This window comes from Chelonia mydas, chromosome 3, assembly GCF_015237465.2.
Source record: "Chelonia mydas isolate rCheMyd1 chromosome 3, rCheMyd1.pri.v2, whole genome shotgun sequence".
In the NCBI taxonomy this organism is placed as follows: domain Eukaryota; kingdom Metazoa; phylum Chordata; order Testudines; family Cheloniidae; genus Chelonia; species Chelonia mydas.
The window spans coordinates 98,097,299-98,116,538 of record NC_057851.1 but is presented as its reverse complement, the minus strand read 5'-3'; the positions used below and the strand labels follow the sequence as shown (position 1 = coordinate 98,116,538).

The 19,240-nt window shown below is 40.3% G+C and overlaps 1 protein-coding gene across 1 annotated transcript in view; it reads left to right on the top strand.

Moving 5' to 3' along the window:
* The first annotated feature begins 12,724 nt into the window (after positions 1 to 12,724).
* Positions 12,725 to 19,240, top strand: part of LOC102941956 (trace amine-associated receptor 1) — a 31,441-nt gene continuing 24,925 nt past the window's right edge. The window contains exon 1 of the mRNA XM_043542926.1: positions 12,725 to 12,888. The gene's annotated coding sequence lies outside the window, so the exon portion shown is untranslated. The remainder of the gene's footprint in view (positions 12,889 to 19,240) is intronic.

Genomic DNA, 19,240 nt, shown 5'->3' with positions numbered 1-19,240 from the left:
CACTACATCATGGGAGAAGCTCATAAATATGTAGTGAATTTATCATGTAAACTCCCTACCTATGAGGTGGATGGTATTCTCCTCATTTCAGATGTGTGAATTCAGGAAGAAAGACTGAAGGACTGCTCCAAGGACATACAGGAAGTTTGTGGGAGAACTGGATGAAATTTTTCAGCCAAAATGTTTTTTCATTGAGAAATGCAGATTTGGTGACACTGAAATGCTTCACAAATCTCTATTAGTTTCACGGGATTATTTGCTTTTAAAAAATTCAAAAAAAATTGAAATATTTTGTATTGACACTTTTGAAATGAAATGTTTCAAATGTTAGGTTTGAAATGAGTTTTTGATTAAAAATTTCCTTTATTCTCACGTTTTAAAAGTCCTAACATTAAAAAAAGGTCAACATTAAAATGAAATGTTCTCATTTTGTCCAAATGAAACATTTAATTTGACCTGAACCTTTTTTTTGAAACATTTTGAAATTTTCAACGAACAAACTGGAAAATCCATTATTCTCACAGCTCTGCCAAAATCATCTGAGCTCCAGTCCAGTGATTTAACCACAGTTAAACTGACTAGTCAGTTTTTGACTTGACAGAGAGATTTAAGTCATGTGTGTCATGTTCCTAAAACTGCCTTTAGTTAGAATGCTGCATCAAAGTATTTTACATTTAAGTTATACACTCACGCCCTTATATATATCTGACAATATTACTGCTCTATTAATGTTTTATTTTTCATTCTTTCTTTAAGTAGGTATAAAGTGATGGACTTTTGAAAAGCAAGAATAGTACATTTAAACTGCTATCAGTGACACTTCTCCGGAGGCAGTGGGAAAAGGACCTACCGCACCTCCACTGTATCTCCCCATGATGTTACTGTTGATAGTTTACACATTTGCCATCACTTCAGGATAAGAATTTCCTGTAATGCGTCATCTCCTTAGAAATATGGGAGTAACTGTTTGTCTTTCATGTTATGCAACCTTATAATCGTGCTTTGCTTTAGTAAATATAGATCAATTTATTTTCATTGCTTTCAGTTGCTAAGAAATAAGTCGACTGTCCTGGTATTTTGTGTCTATCTGCCTACTTCCTCCTTAATCGTTTTTAAATAGCAGTTACACTTGGCTAATTAATTCTTCAAATTTTCCTGCAACACATAAATTTCAGCCTCACTTTCCTGTTGTCTCAAACTTTTTATGCAAAAAGAAAAGGAGTACTTGTGGCACCTTAGAGACTAACCAATTTATTTGAACATAAGCTGTAGCTCACGAAAGCTCATGCTCAAATAAATTGGTTAGTCTCTAAGGTGCCACAAGTACTCCTTTTCTTTTTGCAAATACAGACTAACATGGCTGTTACTCTGAAATCTTTCTGTGGTTAGTGTGAGGTCCCTCAGGGATCTGTTCTTAGCCCTAGTCAATATCTTCATCAATGATCCTGAAGAAAATACAATCTAAAAAACTCATTGCTAGTAAAATTTGCAAATGATACAGAAAATGGTAGAGCGTTCACATGATATGTATGTGTTTTAATGTAGGCAAATGCAAGGTTAGATATCTAAGCACAAAGAGTGTACATCACACTTGAAAGATGGGGGAACTGTACCCTGGAATGCATTGACACTGAAAAGGACTTAGGGTATATCTATACTGCAATTAAACAACTGCAGCTGGCCTCTGTCAGGTGACTCTGGGTCGCAGGGCTCGGGCTCGTGCAGCTGTAAAATTGCAGTGTAGCTTTGTGTAGATGTTTGGTAGTGTAGATGTTTGGGCTTGAACTGGAGCCCAAGCTCTGGGACCCAATGGTGGGGGAGACTCCCAGAGCACAGACTCCAGTTCAAGCCCAAACATCTACACTGCAGTTTTATAGCTTTGTAGACTAAGCCCCGTAAGCCTGAGTCAAGTCACACAGGTCAGTTGTGGATGTTTCATTGCAGTGTAGATATACCCTAAGGGGTCGTGGGAGATAACTAATTGAATGTGAGATCCCAGTGTAATGCTGTAGCTACGATGGTAAACAATCCTTGGATGTATAAGGAGGGGAATATCAAGTAGGAGTAAGAAGGTGGTAGTACCACTGTATATGGCATTAGTGACACCACGACGGGAATACTGTGTCCACACTTCAAAGAGGATATTGAAAATTTGAGATGGGTTCAGAAAAGAGCTTTGAGAATGACTAAAGGTGCGGAAAACACGCCTTAGAGTTAGAGACTAAGAAGCTCAATCTATTTAGTTTATCTAAGAGAAATTGACTTGATCACAGTCTACAAGTACCCTCATGGGGGAGAAATTTCTTATAGTGGATGGCTCTTTACCGGAAATGGATCCAATGGTTGCAAGCTGAGGCTAGACAGATTCAGACTTGAAACAAGGTGTACATTTTGTTCTGATTGAAAATCCACTGTTTAGTTTACCTACCATTGTGGTGGATTCTCCACCATTTGAAGTCTGTAAACCAAGACTCAATGACTTTCTAACAGATATAGCTTCCAAGGCCAGAAGGTACTGTTGTGTTCATCTAGTCTGACCACCTGTATAACACAGTCCATAGAACTTCCCTAAAATAATTCCTAGAACAGACCTTTTAGAAAAACATCCTAATATATAGCTATATGCTATAGCTCAAACAGAAGCAATAGGTGCAACTGATCAGAAAAGTTTAAAGGAAATATTTTTTCATTGGAATTTGCTGATTTGTCAAAATCTATATATTCGTAAGAACATAAAAATGGCCATACTGGGTCAGACCAAAGGTCCATCTAGCCCAATATTCTGTCTGCCGACAGTGGCCAATACCAGGCGCATCAGTAGGAATGAACAGAACAGGTAATCGTTGAGTGATTTATCCTCTCGTGTTTACTCCCATCTTCTGGCAGTCAGAGGCTTAGGGAGACCCAAAGCATGGAGTTGCATCCCTGACCATCTTCGCTTATAGCCATTGATGGACCTATCCTCCATGAATTTATCTAATTCTTTTTTGAACCCTGTTATAGTTTTGGCCTTCACAACATGCCCAGGCAATGAGTTCCACAGATGGACTGTGTGTTGTGCAAAGAAGTACTTTTTGTTTTAAACCTGCTGCCTATTAATTTCATTGGGTGACCCCTGGTTCTTGTGTTAGATGAAGGAGTAAATAACACTTCTTTATTCACTTTCTCCACAACATTCATGATTTTATAGACCTCTGTCATATACCCCTTAGGTCTTCTCTTTTCCGAGCTGAGAAGTCTCAGTCTTTTCAATCTCTCCTCATATGGAAGCTGTTCTATAGCCTTAATCAGTTTTGTTGCCCTTTTCTGTACCTTTTCCAATTTTAATCTATCTTTTTGAGACTGGGTGACTAGAACTGCTTGCTGTATTCCAGGTGTGGACGTACCATGGATTTACATAGTGGCATTGTGACATTTTCTGTCTTATTTTCTATCCCTTTCCTAATGATTCCTACCATTCTGTTAGCTTTTGACTGCTGCTGCACATTGAGTGGATGTTTCCAGAGAACTATCCACAATGATCTCTTTCTCAAATGGCAACAGCTAATTTGGATCCTATCATTTTGTATTTATAGTTGGGATTATGTTGTCCAATGTGCATGGCTTTGCATGTATCAGCATTGAATTTCATCTGCCATTTTGTTGCCCAGTCACCCAGTTTTGTGAGATACCTTTGTAACTCTTTCCCAGGACTGACTAAGGTAGGTTTCTGTCTGCCAGGCAAGTTTTGAAACCTGACTGATTTCCTGCCAGCTTTGCAGGTCTGGCTGCTCCTCAGCACAGTTTTCCAGGCTCCCAGCTCCTCCTCGGCCCACCTGACAGGGAGAGTGGAGAATCTGGAAGCTCTGGGAACCCCAGTTTCCAAGTTTGCGACTCCTTGGCAGCTCAGACTCCCTGGCTACAGGGCAGCTATTCATATAAAGGCTGCCTCAGGGTCAGCAATTCGAGGGTCTCCCGCTCCAAGGCAGCCCACCAGGTGGGCTATCTCAGTCAGGGTTCCCAGGGATGCCAGGGTCCCTGGCTCTGAGGGCAACCTATCTAGCAGACCTTCCTAGAGTCAGGGATTCCATTAGAGCTGGTAATTGTATTTCTCAGTAAACCAGAGAATTTTGAATTGGAAGTGAATTTTAGCAAAAAGCCAATTATCTCCCTCTGCATTGTTAGTCTGTCTGAGGAAAGATTTATTATCGGCTTATCTTTTCAGAATGGTTAATGTTTACAATATCCTGTTGGCTAAGATTTCTTCAACAGACTGTAAAGTAGTCAGACTCATCTTGTGCAACAGCGGAACTAGTGAAATTCATGTGGAATGGGTCACTAATGCACTGGAATTGCAGGCTGCTCTGACTTTTTGAGGGACTAACTACAGAGATGGTATCGTAAGCTTCTGTATCTTACATTTTGAACTAAGATTTGTTTCTAGTCTGATACCTGTGAAAGGAGTTTTGTTTCAAAGTTGTGTATTCTGTGCTAAAGACTTAAGATAGATCAGTTATTCTGCAATGAATATTAGGTTTTACATAAGAAGCACTGACAGAAATAAGACTTTTGTAGTAACTAGATTTGTGTTGGTTTGTGTGCAGTGCACGCTGACAATTTCCAGTCAGTTGGTGTATGGTATCTAGGGCAACATTGCCAATTGGTGCAAGCTAGAGAAGCCTTCAGGATGTTCTAACTTGTGCTGGGACCAGGACGGGGAGAGAGAATCAGGGAATTGTAACTGGATAACACAGATTATTATTTAGAACAGTCACTGTTGAACTTTAAGGAAGTCATTCATCTGTTCATTGACATCCTAGAAAGAAAATAGAGAAGAAATAATATTTAGTTCACTTTGTGGCCAAAAAACCCCAAACCCAAACAAAATAAATAACAAACAAACCAATTCCCATCCAAACCCTTTTCTCTGGGAAGAAAGGAAGACAGATTTTCTGAAAGAACTGGGATTTCCTTATCTTGAACAGATGTATTGGGGTTGAAGAATCACATGAAAATATATACAAATAATAAATTCAACTACATCCATGTTAAGTATCAGAGGGGTAGCCGTGTTAGTCTGTAAGATGCCACCGGACTCCTCGTTACAACCATGTTACTTTGTTTAGTTTCTCAAAGCAGCTCCAGATGGTGTTCTAATGAACTACAAAGGTGAGAAAAATTTACTATAGTCTTTTCTGAGCTGGAATAATTTGCTGTTTACTTGTCAAAATTCTTTCCTGACACCTTGCATGTTTGCCAAGGCAAACAAGATCCACCTGTCCATAGCATATCTGATCACTCAGAAAGAAGGCAATACTTTTGAAAAGGTCCTTGACAGAAGGTATTGATGCACAGCTAAACGTTCAAATGAAATTGTAAAATGATAGTGTTATAAAAGTTGGATGCCACACATTGTTGACTTAGCTAAGATTGGTTGTAAATTTAGTGACATTTTTGTCTCCTATTAAAATATTATGGCTTACAAGTGCCTTTTTATTGCCTGCATCATATAAGATCCAAGCACTGCTTGTAGTCTCCTGAGCAAAAATAGACTAGTAGAGCATCATAATAGCTAAGGTTTCTTTTTTGTTTTTGTTTTAAAGAGAACAAAACCCTTTTGTTATGTCCTCTTATGTATTTTTTATCCAATGTGACTTCATATGGAATATACATAGTAAAATAGAAACTGATAGTCATGTGAAACAGAAGGTGGACTACAAAAGTTTTGTGATAAAATTTATTAGCCTGTGGTGACTGCTATTAAATTGCAGGTCAAATTATGAGCCTGTTGAAGTCTGTGGAAGTTTTGCACATTAGTAGTACAAAGATTTGACCATATACGTTTAATTTATGCAAACCGAATGCTCATCATTATTTTTCAAAAAGGCCTTTTAATTTGTCTTGAAAAATATTGTCACAATGTTACTTATATTGAACTCTGACAATCATCATACAAAACGTTAAGCAAAACTTTGAGTTTTTTCACGTACAAATATATTTTACAAGTAACAAAAACAAAATAAATCAAAGCTCTGCAGATACTTTTCTTTCTTGGATTTTAATTAATATCTTTAGAACAGTTTAAAACGTAGGAAAATAACTCTCAAAGCATGTTTCTGAATAAATAGGTTGGAACTGTTCAAATTTTGAAATTTAAATGAAATTTTTGAAAGTAAAAGAAATATTATTTTCTTTTAGACCAACTCTAATTTCTATGTGTATATAAAGAAAACAAGGAGTTGGAAAGTACTGTAGAGAGGAGACAATTTCAATAGGTATACTGTACTTCATTTATCAGACCTTATCATAAGATTATAGTGTCCTCGCATGGGACGAAGGAAGGAATACATTCTATAGTGTGTTGTAGAAAAGTCAAAAGCAAAAATAGATTTTCTTAATAAATCTAGGAAACCCTGAAATACTGGTCCCTTCCATGGATGAATCTTGCTTTATCTTTTATAGTCACAAATTGTCTTATGAAGTTCTTGGCAGCTTGCACTTGCTCGTCCAAATTTTAGTCAGAATTTGAAACTCCATGGAACTAAATGAGCAGAGGCCTTTCGAACCTAAGTGTTTTCGTTTAGCATTTATTATTACAGTATCTAAATTCTGTTATCTAATAGCTGAAGATTTCCTTCTACTTTCTCCATTTCCTCTCCACTAGGCTATCAGGAATCCCAACAGTGAGAAGGTATCTGGCCCTTCATTAGGCAGTGCTGACCTTGTCAATCAACCCTGCCAAGGCTCTTAAAAAGTTGAAGGGTTCAATTATAGATACAAGGATCTGGGAGATATTGGGAGAAAGGAAGCGACCCGGGAGTAAGAAGTGTTCGGGAGGAAATCCCGTTACTGTTTCTTTAAGGGAACAGGGCCAGGAGGCTCCCTTCTCACCCAACCAATTGGGGATGAGGGGATAGAAGGGGACTAGATTGAATACTCCTCCCCACTCATAGTGGGGCAGACAACAGTACGAGGAGGCTGCCAAACCCTCAGAGCTTGGGGGCTAAGTGGGGCCAGCTGAGAGAGAAGCTGGGTAAGACCCTACAATGGGTTGAATTGCAACTCAGCTCCAGGAGGAAAGCTGGGAACTCCTGGTAAAGAGAAGGATAATAATGACTTGAATTACCCAGCTTCAGGAGGAGGGCTGGGGCTTCTGCCATAAGGAGAGAACACAGAGACAGGCCTGAGTGGACACTAGGAACAGCACTTAGAAGGCAGGTGCAACTGGAACTCTCTAAGCCAGAAACACGTTGTGTTTATTTGGGACTTTTTGTTATGGATCCTTTTGCATGAGGTTCTGTAATGAACCAGTCCCAAGAAGGGTACTATTGAATCAAGCATCAAGATTGCTTGAAGTGGAGTTATTGGTGTTCTGAGAAGGGAAACTGAGGCAAGGAGTACACGCAGTGCCACACTAACTCAGTAGGGGGTGCTACCGGCATGGCCTATGACACTGATGTAATGATCATTGAAATGGGTTTTGATAAAAACAAAGGGGGGCAGATTTGCATTTGATGTAAACTCATGTAGCTCCGCTGAAGTAAATGAAGCTACACTAATTTACACCAGATGACCCCGCAGCTGTATAGACAGAAATGTTCCATATTTAGTCACGTATTCATGGGGTCTCTGGATTTCTTCCCTATATTTTGTCCATCAAAGATCTCAGATCACATTGGCCTGGCATAAGAAAATGGGATTTAGCTGATTCTGGAGGCCAGTGACACCGCTCAGAGCATCAGCTGAAAAGAGTTACTAGGTATGTGCTTCCTGGTCCACAGGCAGAAGTTGAGCATGTTGCCCCTGCAGAACTCCCAGTCCCGGATAGGCTGCGGACTGCATAAATTTAGTTTCTTGAGAGATTTTTCTCCTATCACATGAAAATGTAACTGTGTGTGTGTGCATGTGTACATCGGCTTACACACACACATGTATGTGAACAAAATAGGATTTGGGTTTGTTTGTGACCAAAGAATCAAAGCGTCACAGAAATCTGATTGAAAATATACAAGATTTCATCATCCATTTCGTCCTCCTCTACTTTCCATCTTCCTCCTTCCTTTCGTTACCATAGTTTTTATGCTGAACTGCCTTGTAATACTGTCAAGGTTCCTTCCCCACTCTGAACTCTAGGGTACAGATGTGGGGACCTGCATGAAAAACCCCCTAAGCTTATTTTTACCAGCTAAGGTTAAAACTTCCCCAAGGTACAAACTATTTTACCTTTTGTCCCTGGACTTTATTGCTGCCACCACCAAGCGTCTAACAAATATAACAGGGAAAGAGCCCACTTGGAAACGTCTTTCCCCCCCAGATCCCCCCAAGCCCTACACCCCCTTTCTTGGGGAAGGCTTGATAAAAATCCTCACCAATTTGCATAGGTGAACACAGACCCAAACCCTTGGATCTTAAGAACAATGAAAAAGCAATCAGGTTCTTAAAAGAAGAATTTTAATTAAAGCAAAAGTAAAAGAATCACCTCTGTAAAATCAGGATGGTAAATACCTTACAGGGTAATCAGGTTCAAAACATAGAGAATCCCTCTAGGCTAAACCTTAAGTTACAAAAAGACACAAAAACAGGAATATACATTCCATTCAGCACAACTTATTTTATCAGCCATTTAAACAAAACAGAATCGAACGCATATCTAACTAGATTGCTTACTGACTTTTTACAGGAGTTCTGACCTGCATTCCTGCTCTGGTCTCGGCAAAAGCAATACACAGACAGACAGACCCTTTGTTTCCCCCCCGCCTCCAGCTTTGAAAGTATCTTGTCTCCTCATTGGTCATTTTGGTCAGGTGCCAGCGAGGTTATCCTAGCTTCTTAACCCTTTACAGGTGAAAGTGTTTTTCCTCTGGCCAGGAGGGATTTAAAGGTGTTTACCCTTCCCTTTATATTTATGACAAATACATAATGTAAACAACTAGGAAAACACATAGTAACGACCCAGTAATTCATCCATAGAAACCTATTGTTTGCGGGGCAGGGAGAGGGAATTGTTTGCCCAAGCAGAAATACAATTAATACAAGAAGGGAAGAGCGAGTTTTTTAACATTGTCAGTAGAGGAAATTGGCCAGCTTTCTGGTAGCTAGACTGGAAAATATCAAGTACTGGCGGATGTGAGTAAAAACACTTGTGGTAGAGCATTACCTAAGAAGAAGTCATTCAGAGATGTTTCAAAAGCCAGGGCATCATGTGCCTTTGTGTATAATGGTCAGAATTATAAAGAAAAAGCCTAAAATCAGTCTCTCTTTTTGTAATATAGCAGAACACTCAAACAGTCATTTTCTTAAGACTTTATGAAACTATGTTTAAATGAACAGAGTAGACACTGTATTATTCCATGCTGATACATTAGATTTTTACCAGACTGTTTGAAAAGAAAAACTTAATTTGCAAGGAATAATTTGAGCGCTGCATTCGCTTTATGGAAGAAGTAGGCATGGAACTTCTGGAACAAGAGTTCTCAGTCAGACACCTTGATGTGGGTCATTTTATACAAAAGGGCTTATATTTTTCAATCAGAACTTTTCTTATGGTCCACCTCCTCTTCTACTTCCAGTGATGTGGTCCACATCAATCACACAAAACATCCCTGTGACTACTAGAAACATTTCCTTCTATAGAAAAATATTAAGAAAGGCTCCTGTTGGTGTATTTTTAATTGTTTTCTGATTTAATTAAGCAGCTGGAAATAAAGTGGAGGAGACAGCACCATGTGACCAACTAGCTTTCGGCAGACCACCAGCCAGTGTTCCATAGATCACAATTTGAGGACCTGCATTCTAAAGTTTTGAAATTAATTTCTGGGTTACAACTGATCTTCCAGGTACCTTCCTTGCTTTTTAAAAACACCGTGGACTCAGTCCAGCCTTCCATATCTTGTTAGACTTGTCTCACTCCATTTTCCTCTCCACTCCCTATTTAGCACCAGGTGGCTGCTAAAAATATTCTCTGAGGGGGCTAAGCCCGCCCCCAACTCAGCCTGCAGCAGCACCTGTCCCATGGGGCTAGGCCCAGCTCCTCACTCCAGCCTGTTGGCTCTTGCTGCTTGCAGATTCAGAGGCTCTCGCTACAGTGTCACTTGACGCATGCATCAATGCACAAGTGGGGCCCTTCCTCTGCGACACCCTGCCCCTTCCTGTCAGGGGGAGCAGAGGGCTGATGGGCCAAAGGAACTGATAAGGGTGTTCAGGGGCTGATGGGAGCATGGCTTAGGGGAGCAGAAGGAAGTGGAGGGGATAGTGGGGCACCATTATTATCAGAATATTTATGAACATGATATTTTTTCTGAAGAGAAACCCCCCTCCCCCGCTTCATGGAGCACTCAAGAAGAGGAACCCCTTCTGAGTCCCCACCCCATGGAGTCCCCCCCCCACCATAGAGCAGTGAGGAAGGGGACCTCCCATCTCATGGAACTGCCCCCCCCCCAACCCCATGGAACAGTCAGGAAGAAGAGGACTGCCCTCATATTGGGGACAGATACAACCTATTTTAGAGTATGTCTACACTGCAATTAAACACCCAAGTCAGCTGACTTGGGCGCGGGGGCTCAGGCTAAAGGGCTGTATAATTGCAATCAAGATGTGGGGTCCCAGAGCCCAGGTTCCAGCTCAAGCCCAAACATCTGCACGACAATTATACAGCCCCTTAGTGCAAGCCCAAGTCAGCTGACATGGGCCAGCTGCGGGTTTTTAATTGTACTGTAGACGTACCCTGGGAGCTCAACAGGCTCTTATTGGCCCTTCCTTCAGGCTCTCCAGGAGGATGGACAGTGCTCACTTCATGAGCAGCTATTCAACATTTTATTTTGTTTTCATTACTTAATGTGCACATTACTTAATGTGTAGCCCAACCTTATTTACTGCACACTATTCAAACTCTGCTCCGAAGACAGAATTATTAATTTCTTCATGGACTTTCCTATGGTGCTCATCATTGTAAAATCTGAGTACCTTTCCCAGAAGAGCTCTGTGAAAGCTCAAAAGCTTGTCTCTCTCACCAACAGAAGTTGGTCCAATAAAAGATATTGCCTTGCCCAGCTTGTCTCAAACATTAACTAATTTTTCATCATAATACCCCGGTGAGATAAGGGGTGGTGATATTCCCACTGTGCCAATGGGGAGTTGAGGCCTAGAAAGGTTAAGGTCAAAAGAATTCAAGCTAACTTTGAATTTCCAACTAGGACCTGATTTTTCAGAGTACTTACTGTTATATAGCACTTCTTATACTTCACAGGCAGTTGTAAATGCTCAGCACTTCTGCACTTCCCCAGGGTCTCAAGTCAGGTATTCAGAAAATGAGGAAAATTAGTGACACCTCTGACAAGTTTGGTTTAAGTGACTTGCCAGCATCACACAGGGAACTCTGTGGCAGAAGCAGGGATTGAATCCAGTTTTCCAGGGCAGTGTTCAACTGTCTTAACCATGAGGCGCTCCATTCCCTTCTTGCAACCCCCTGTCTCGTTCACTACACACCGTCCAACTTCTGCAACAAATGAAGCAGGAGTTCTACAAACAATAGCCTCCTTCACTACATAACCCTGATTTGTCCCCAGAGCAGGTCCAGCCACTTCCAGCCCCAAGTGTCTCTTCCCTGGCTCCTCATCCAATCTCAGTTCCCCCCACCCTCTCCCTAGCTCCTTGTCCCCATCTTTTTGCCCAGCCAATCCGAGTTCTCTCTCCACAACCCAGCTCCTGGTCAGCTCTCTCTCTCTTTCCCTTGTTTTCTCAACATAGGTTCCTAGTCCCAGTCTCCTTGTCCAGCCAGTTCCAGTCTCCCCTAGGCCCAGTCTACCTCCCTCCTCCCAGTCAGTTTCTTTCTCTTGCAATCCCAGTGTCACTGGACTTCTTGTTCTAATCTACTCATTTCCCATCCTCTGGTCCAGCTTTTATCTCCTCTACATTTGAATCAGACGGTTTCCTCTTCCATGCTGCCTGAGTGCCACAGGATGATCATTTAGATGATTGGAGAGGCAGAGTTCCAGGGCCTGTCCCCAACCTAGCCTGGAGAAGCTATTACAGGGATAGGCCTTCTGAACCTCTGTAGCTCTGGGCTGGAGCATGTTCAGCCACTCTGTGGAGATGGTGCCTGTGCAGTCTGGTCACTGTAGGAGCTGTGAAGGGGTGGGGAATGCTCTGTGAGTATGAAAACTTCAGAGATTTTAGCTGTTAAGCTCTAGCAAGTCTCTACTCTGCATGTGAAACTGCAGTTTTTCAAAGACTTATAGCTTGGCCAAATTTGGGCACACTGTCATAGACCTGGAAAAAGGCACATCCCAGCCACAAAGACCACCCATCCCTGCCCAATTTCAACTCCCCGGTACAAAGCCTGGGGGCACTAGAGCATATCAAAGAAAAAGATTGACAGAATTTTTTAACCTGGACAAAATAACATACTTTCCCTAGCCTTGTTCCCAGAAATGGCTGAACCATTTGAGCTAAACATTTCCAAAAATGTTCAGCCTGAGGCATACCTAGCATGGGCAATTTCAGACCAAATGGCTAAAGTTTGGCAAAGGGCAACTGAAAACAGGGACTTATAATGGGAAATGTCGGGCAACCTTAATAATAAGTAGTGCTACCAGCCATACTGTAATTAGATCACAATAAACACTTGTCTTTATTTAGTATACTTATTTCCATAACCCTGGGGTTGAGTTAACAAAAAAGCATTTATCTTCCTATGTATTGGTAGCTTGTCTGAGGAGACGTATTATTTGCTTATCTTTTCTAATAGTTAAAGTTTACGTCATCCTGCTAGTGATGATTTTTTCAACAGCCTGTAAAGTAGAGTCAGACTCAAATGTGCAACAGCTGAACTAGTGGGATTCATGTGGAATGGGTCACTAATGCACCGGAACTGCAGGTTGCTCTGACTTTTGATGAGGAACTAACTACTGGGTAGGTACTTAAAGCTTCTGTATCTTACATTTTGAACAGAATTAGTTTCTAGTCTGGTAGCTGAGAGAAGAATTTTGTTTCAAAGCTGTGTATTCTGTGCTAAAGACTTAATCAGATCAGTTATTCTACAATGAATATTGGGTTTGACACAATGATGCATTGACAGAAATATGACCTCTGTAGTAGTGGAAAAGATCAGTAAGAAAAGCCAGTCACAACAGCTGAAAGGATAACACAGCTAATAGTTGCAATTCTACTCTGAGGTACAGAGTTCTGAATTCAGAATAAATCCATTGCCTTCTGCAGAATTACTCCAGAGGCAGAGTGGTATAACCGAGAGCAGAATTTAGCCGAAGGTTTTACAATACTTTGGTTTGGATGATATATTGCTATTCCTTATGATTTTTCCCTTCAGTTTTTCTTTGGATTTGGGAGACGTTCCACTGTAATGAGACAGGAATGAATATTTGGCAACTTGGGATACAGACCTGCAGTCCCTGAGCACTCAAAGCTCCCACTGACCTCGCTGAGAGGTTTGGGGGCTCAAGAAATGGAGGATGATTGAGCTCTGCTTTAAGATGTGGGTGGGAGTAAAAACAAGTCTTTCACACAACGCAAATGGAACAAATGCTATGATTCTGATCATTCTCTGGAGCATCACGGAGCTTACTCCTGCTCCTGGCATTGATTTTAGTGGGATCAGGAGTGGCTCCTTGCTCATGAGTAAAAAAAAGTGCTATTCTGTGGCAGAGGATGGATATTAATTAGTTAGAAACATCATCATGGCAGTGATATTGAGAATGAAATCTCTGTTTTGACATTACGCTGATGATATCATTATGCTAGTGGATTTGGACAGCTGAGTTTTGCTTTGCTACAAAACCACTTTTTTTTCTTTTTATATTTGAAATTAATTCATTTTATTGTGCATTTAAAGAGGCTTAAATTTTCATTTTTGGGGGAAGATACATCATCACTTCCCTCAGCACAACACAACTAGAGAAAACGATACAAAATACCAGTTTTGCATATAAATAGCTATTCCCAAGCCTTATGCTTGGGAGAAAAAATATCTGTTTACATTAGAGTAACCGAATATACTGTGGGAAAAAATATAGAGGTCAATCACTTACTGCTCTAAATCACCCCGGTGTAAATCTGGAGTAGCTCCAAATTAACTTCAATGAAGTTACTCTAGATTTACATTAATATACTTTAGAGCCGTATTTGGCACAACCTCTTCTCATTTTATTCCTGTGATTAAACCTTTACTTTGGGCTACAGTGTTTAAATGACAAATCTAGCTCCGTCTTCCATATAGCCCCCAACACGTTAAAATTAACATGATTAATTACATTAAATCACATGCATCAAGGTCAAAATCTGAGTACATTTGTTTTTTGTCCACTTCCATTTTCTTCTGAGGGTTGTAGATATGGGTGGGTAAACCTCATGAAATTTAAGGTTTTGTAAACCTATTTGGGGGCCTCTCAAGATTTAAAAAATTAATTTGCAAATATTTTTTTTTCTAATTTCACACCCAGTTTTTCTCCAAGGGGGAGTCAGTTTTAAGAATGTATTCTAGGTAAAGGGAAATCTGTGCTTTGTATGAGGGATAAAATATCCCTGACCCCAAGACAGGTAGCTTAACTTAAGTGATACCCTGTATATGGTAGGACTATTGGCCAATGGAGTTTGAAGCCAATGGAGTTACATCAGGGATCAGTTTGGCCCTGTCTTTTATTTTTCATTATGACTTTTTCTCACTCCCCTCCCTGATCCTTTCTCACAGTCTTTCCTAAGAAGGACAAAAGCCCAAATTTGGTTTCAAGCTGAATTTTTGAACATGATGTTGCAGTGAGTTTGAAATTAGGCAAAACAAGTTTTCCCATTCCTAATTGTGCTGTTTTCCATTAAAATCATCCCTTATGTTTAAAAAGTCTATTTCTCCACACATGCAAAACCTAATTGTTTCATGTGACCTGAGATTCTCTAGGCATTTGTGTCTTTTTCTGCTAATTAATTTCCTTTCCAAAAAACCTGACGACTGAACAGTCATGGCGCTATAAGTATAAGTCTCACAGAGAAGAAAGAAACAGCAATACCCCTTCAGGTACACTTTTATTCTGAGTTTAAAAAAAAAACCAATAATGTTATGTTGTGTGATTGTGATTTAGGATACCTACCTCAAAGAGCTGTTGAACAGTTACTCTATGTGAGTGCTTTGAGATCCTCTGATAAAAGAAGCTAAGTATTCTTCTCACAAGTACTATAAATATTAACAGTGAGCATATCAGTTTGAATCTAAACTTGTAAAAGCAGCATGAAAATTTCCTCTTTTTTTTTAGTTCCACTAGTAGAAATAAAAATCTCACTGTGTGTTTCCAGTGCCACTCTAACATTATTGAACCTATTCTTGGAGCTGATGCTCAGGGAACCCAGAAGGAGCAGTAGAGAACATTCTCTCATGTTGCCCGGTAGCTCCATGGGAAAGTCAGATACTGTATATTTTTTGGATCCTTTCTCAAACCAAAGCTGTTTACGTTCTTAAGCTGGCAAAGAAATGGTACCAGCCCTTTGGGAATGACCGGTAAGGTCAAACAAACTGTAAAGATTAATAAAAGTTGAACCATTTGCAAAAAGTCTTAAGAGGATGAAGTCCTCTTTGTTTCACACAGTAGGAAAAAAATCACTACTAAAGTGCATTCTTTGGCCCAGATGCTGCTCTGCCGCAAGGAAGAGCTTGACACAGCTCCAGGAAGGGAGTGTTCAAACCTGACTTTAAGCAACATTTATGCCCTACTGATCCTGGTGCTGGTCCAGTCCCTGTTTCAAGTTGGAGCAGCCTCAGGGCTGCTCTAATTTGCAACAGCAGCCAACTACCCCAAGGGGCAATTTCATCTGGGGTTTACTGGTGAATAACGATGTCCTGGCCACACTCGCTGTCCTGGTGGACAGGAAGGAGACAATGCAACAGCCACTATACAGGCTCTATGCCCCTCATTGATGCCTTGTGTAAGGGGAATCCTACACTGGCTGGTTACACTAGTTTAAGGACAATTTTGCATCATGGGGGTGACCCAAAGGTGGCCAAGCAACTTGAAAATTTAATGCTAAAGTGTCCATGTGCTGCTCTACATTAATTCACACCTTCCTTGATGCTGAAGTTGAGTTAATTTACAATCATTTCACAAAATACACTGTTAAACACCCTTCTCAGCCCTGCTTTAACTTGCACCTCCCTAGAAAGCCTTTGCATGTGAATTAGACTTATTACACATCAGCAGAGTGAGTCTAAATAAAGTTACTGTAAAGAAAACTAGGTTATACCACTCGGATACATCACTTCTCAATTTGGTCCTCAATCTTTCTATTTCCCACAGGATTTCTTTGCTAATTTATTGGATACTCAATAAGTAGCAATGCAAGATTGTGCCTTTGGCTATGCACTTTGACCATAAGAGTGGAGTGCATTTGGAGTGTAAACTGTTTAGAGTTGGGTATATGTGCTTATCTTGATTTGTCCATTATAAATTGCTGGGGTAGCCTCTGAGACCTTATTTACTTGATTCCCAAGAACTCAGCTCAACTCCAAACTGTTCACTGAGCTTTCTTCATTGGCATACAATCAAACTATCAGGCTCAAATGTAGGGGGTGGGTACAGAGCATACTACATAGTTACAGAGCAAACCTCTTCTTTTATATACATTTACACATTACGTTGTATGTACTATACATTGCATTACACATTTTGGGATTGGCTTGGTTACTCTGCAGGAACCAATTCTTGTATAGCATGCTTTAGCTATGAACCACCTATCACCTAAGCTAGTTCAGACATTCTGTCTCTTAGTTTACTGACCCATTTACCTCCCTAATCGTATCACCCAAGAAATGAGGCCTTACCTATGTCCATTTACTCATGTAAAAGCAGGCCTACATAAATAAGTGCTTGGAAGTTGGAGTGTCTTGGTTGTGGATGGAAGAGTAAATATGCCAATAAAGAAACCTTGGCCCTTCAGCTCATGCCAGGTGACCAGAGGGAGATGGGAGAGGCCACTGCAGCTAGGCAGTTCCTCTGTGTGTGTGTATGTGTGTGTGTTGCTTAATTTGTAATAAAAGAGGTGCCAAGGTTCAAGCAATTATGTTCTGGGGCTCAAGAAATTTTTTTACTTTCATAAGTGATGCGGCACGCCCAGAGATGCCGGGGCTATGAATTGCCAAGCCTAGAGGTGCCAGGGCTCAGCACTTGGCAAGTCCTGGCACAAATTAAGGTAGGTAGGTGTGTGTGTGTGTGTGTGTGTGTGAGAGAGAGAGAGAGAGAGAGAGGGAGAGAGCACAACTCTGACACGGAACTAAGTCAGCATGCTGAACTCACTGCCAGACTACCTTGTAACCAATATGTTTGAAAGGCTATAAGTAAACACAGACTTTGCCCTATTATCTGTAAAATCTAGCTTTATATAATATATATAAATCAAAATGGTAAGTTACCGAGGGTGGTATTCACAAAGTTACTTCAGCACCTAGCTCCTATAGATTTCAGTGGCGTTTGCCACCTAGGTACTTCTGTGAATCCCACCCCACGATTATTAAAAAGAGACTGAGCTATTGGGCATTAGTTTAGACCCCTGTGCATACAAAGTAATGCATCAGTTGACCTATAAACATGGGGGATATTTTGCTACAAACAATACTTTCTCTAATAGTGGAATAATGAAGGAGTAGCTAATTGTGTTTGTCCTGGAAAGGACAAACACTTCACTTTGCATTTGACAAAATCAGCTAGGGCCACCATATGTTACATCAGGGGCATTCAACGTAATGCTATATCATTGATGTTCAGCAACATCACAATTTTAAAGGAATACTGTGACATTTCTATTGGGAAACAGGAAATTGTTGCTTCTCAACAGTAGATGTTATGCCTCCAGTAATAGGTGGTTAGGTATTTACATTAAACACATTTCTAGTAGCTGCTTTTAGCAAGTAGATATTAGCTGATTAGGCTGCTGGATTCAACCTGTTTGTTCAGTAGAGTAAGCAGAGCTAGGCTGATAAATGTACATGATATCAGTCTTTGTACACAATGAGCCTTTTAAAGGAGATATTTTGTGTTACCTTTCTAGAAGTTTGGGTAAAGGTGACTACATACATGGTTTTGTTCCACTCTTAGACAATCTTGTGATGCTCATAATATGTCCATAACATTTAATTAAACAAGTAAACCTCCTTTAAAGGAACTCAATTTACCTATAAACATTACCCTTTAAACAAATAAGTGTCAGAATCATACAACTATTCTTAAGTGGGCTGACAAAATAAATGGTTTGCTTGAAACACTATTAATGTTAGCAATGGTTTCCTAGAAATGGCTGAGGGCTGTATTCATTAACAAATAGGGTCCCCAAGCAGTAGCCCGGTGGCCTCTGTGGGCTTCTTTGGCTGTGTAGCAGGGGTCTACTCCCTGAGAATTATGGTCCCCACAACTCTCATGACAGCAAGGAGTAGGCTAGGCTGTCTCTTGAGGCAGTCTTTAAAAGTAAAGAATGCTGCTAGAACAAGCAGACAACAAATGAGGATCAAGAGTACAAGTCCTGGAAGGTGGGGAGAAAGGTAGGAGGCCAGGCCTTTAACAATATATATTTCATATTTTCAGTCTCATAGAATTTAGACTGCATGAGCCCAAATGTCCTTCTGTGATCACAGAAGAAATGTGCTCCTGCTCTCCATGCTGAAATCTTCCATATGCAGCCCTTGTTTCAGTTGTTATGGTCCCTCCCTCATGTGCTTTGGTTGTTCGTTGTTGCTCTGGCAGAAAGTCACATGCCTGATATTTGTTACATTTTACTATTTTGAATGGATTGTGCTATTCTTAAAAAGAAGGATCCACTAAGATTTTTCAAGATGGCACCATTTTCATGGTAGGTCAGATGTTTAGATGAACCAGTTTCATTTTCAAAGGCAACATCAAGGTTATTAATATTTTATATAAGGAAGAAAACAAATGGAAAATACACCATAATTATATTTACCAAAGAGTCCCTGAATCTAAATACAAATGTACAGGCTACTGTTTCATTTTTTACAGTAATATTTTTCTGAACATTAAAAAATCTATACCTTACAAAAATTAAAACTAGTTTTCAAGGGTTGTTATGTATTAAATGCCCTTATAAAACAGATGCAAATGCAATCAAGTGTTACTTTTAAATATGAAGCAGCAATCCAGGAATGAAATTTGTGTCTTCAGGTAAGCATCAGAGCTGAGTGAGTACTGGGAAAATGTTTGAGAATATTTGTCTGGTTTATTTTTCATGGTTTGCTCCTCTTTTGTGTTTGCCTTGTGAA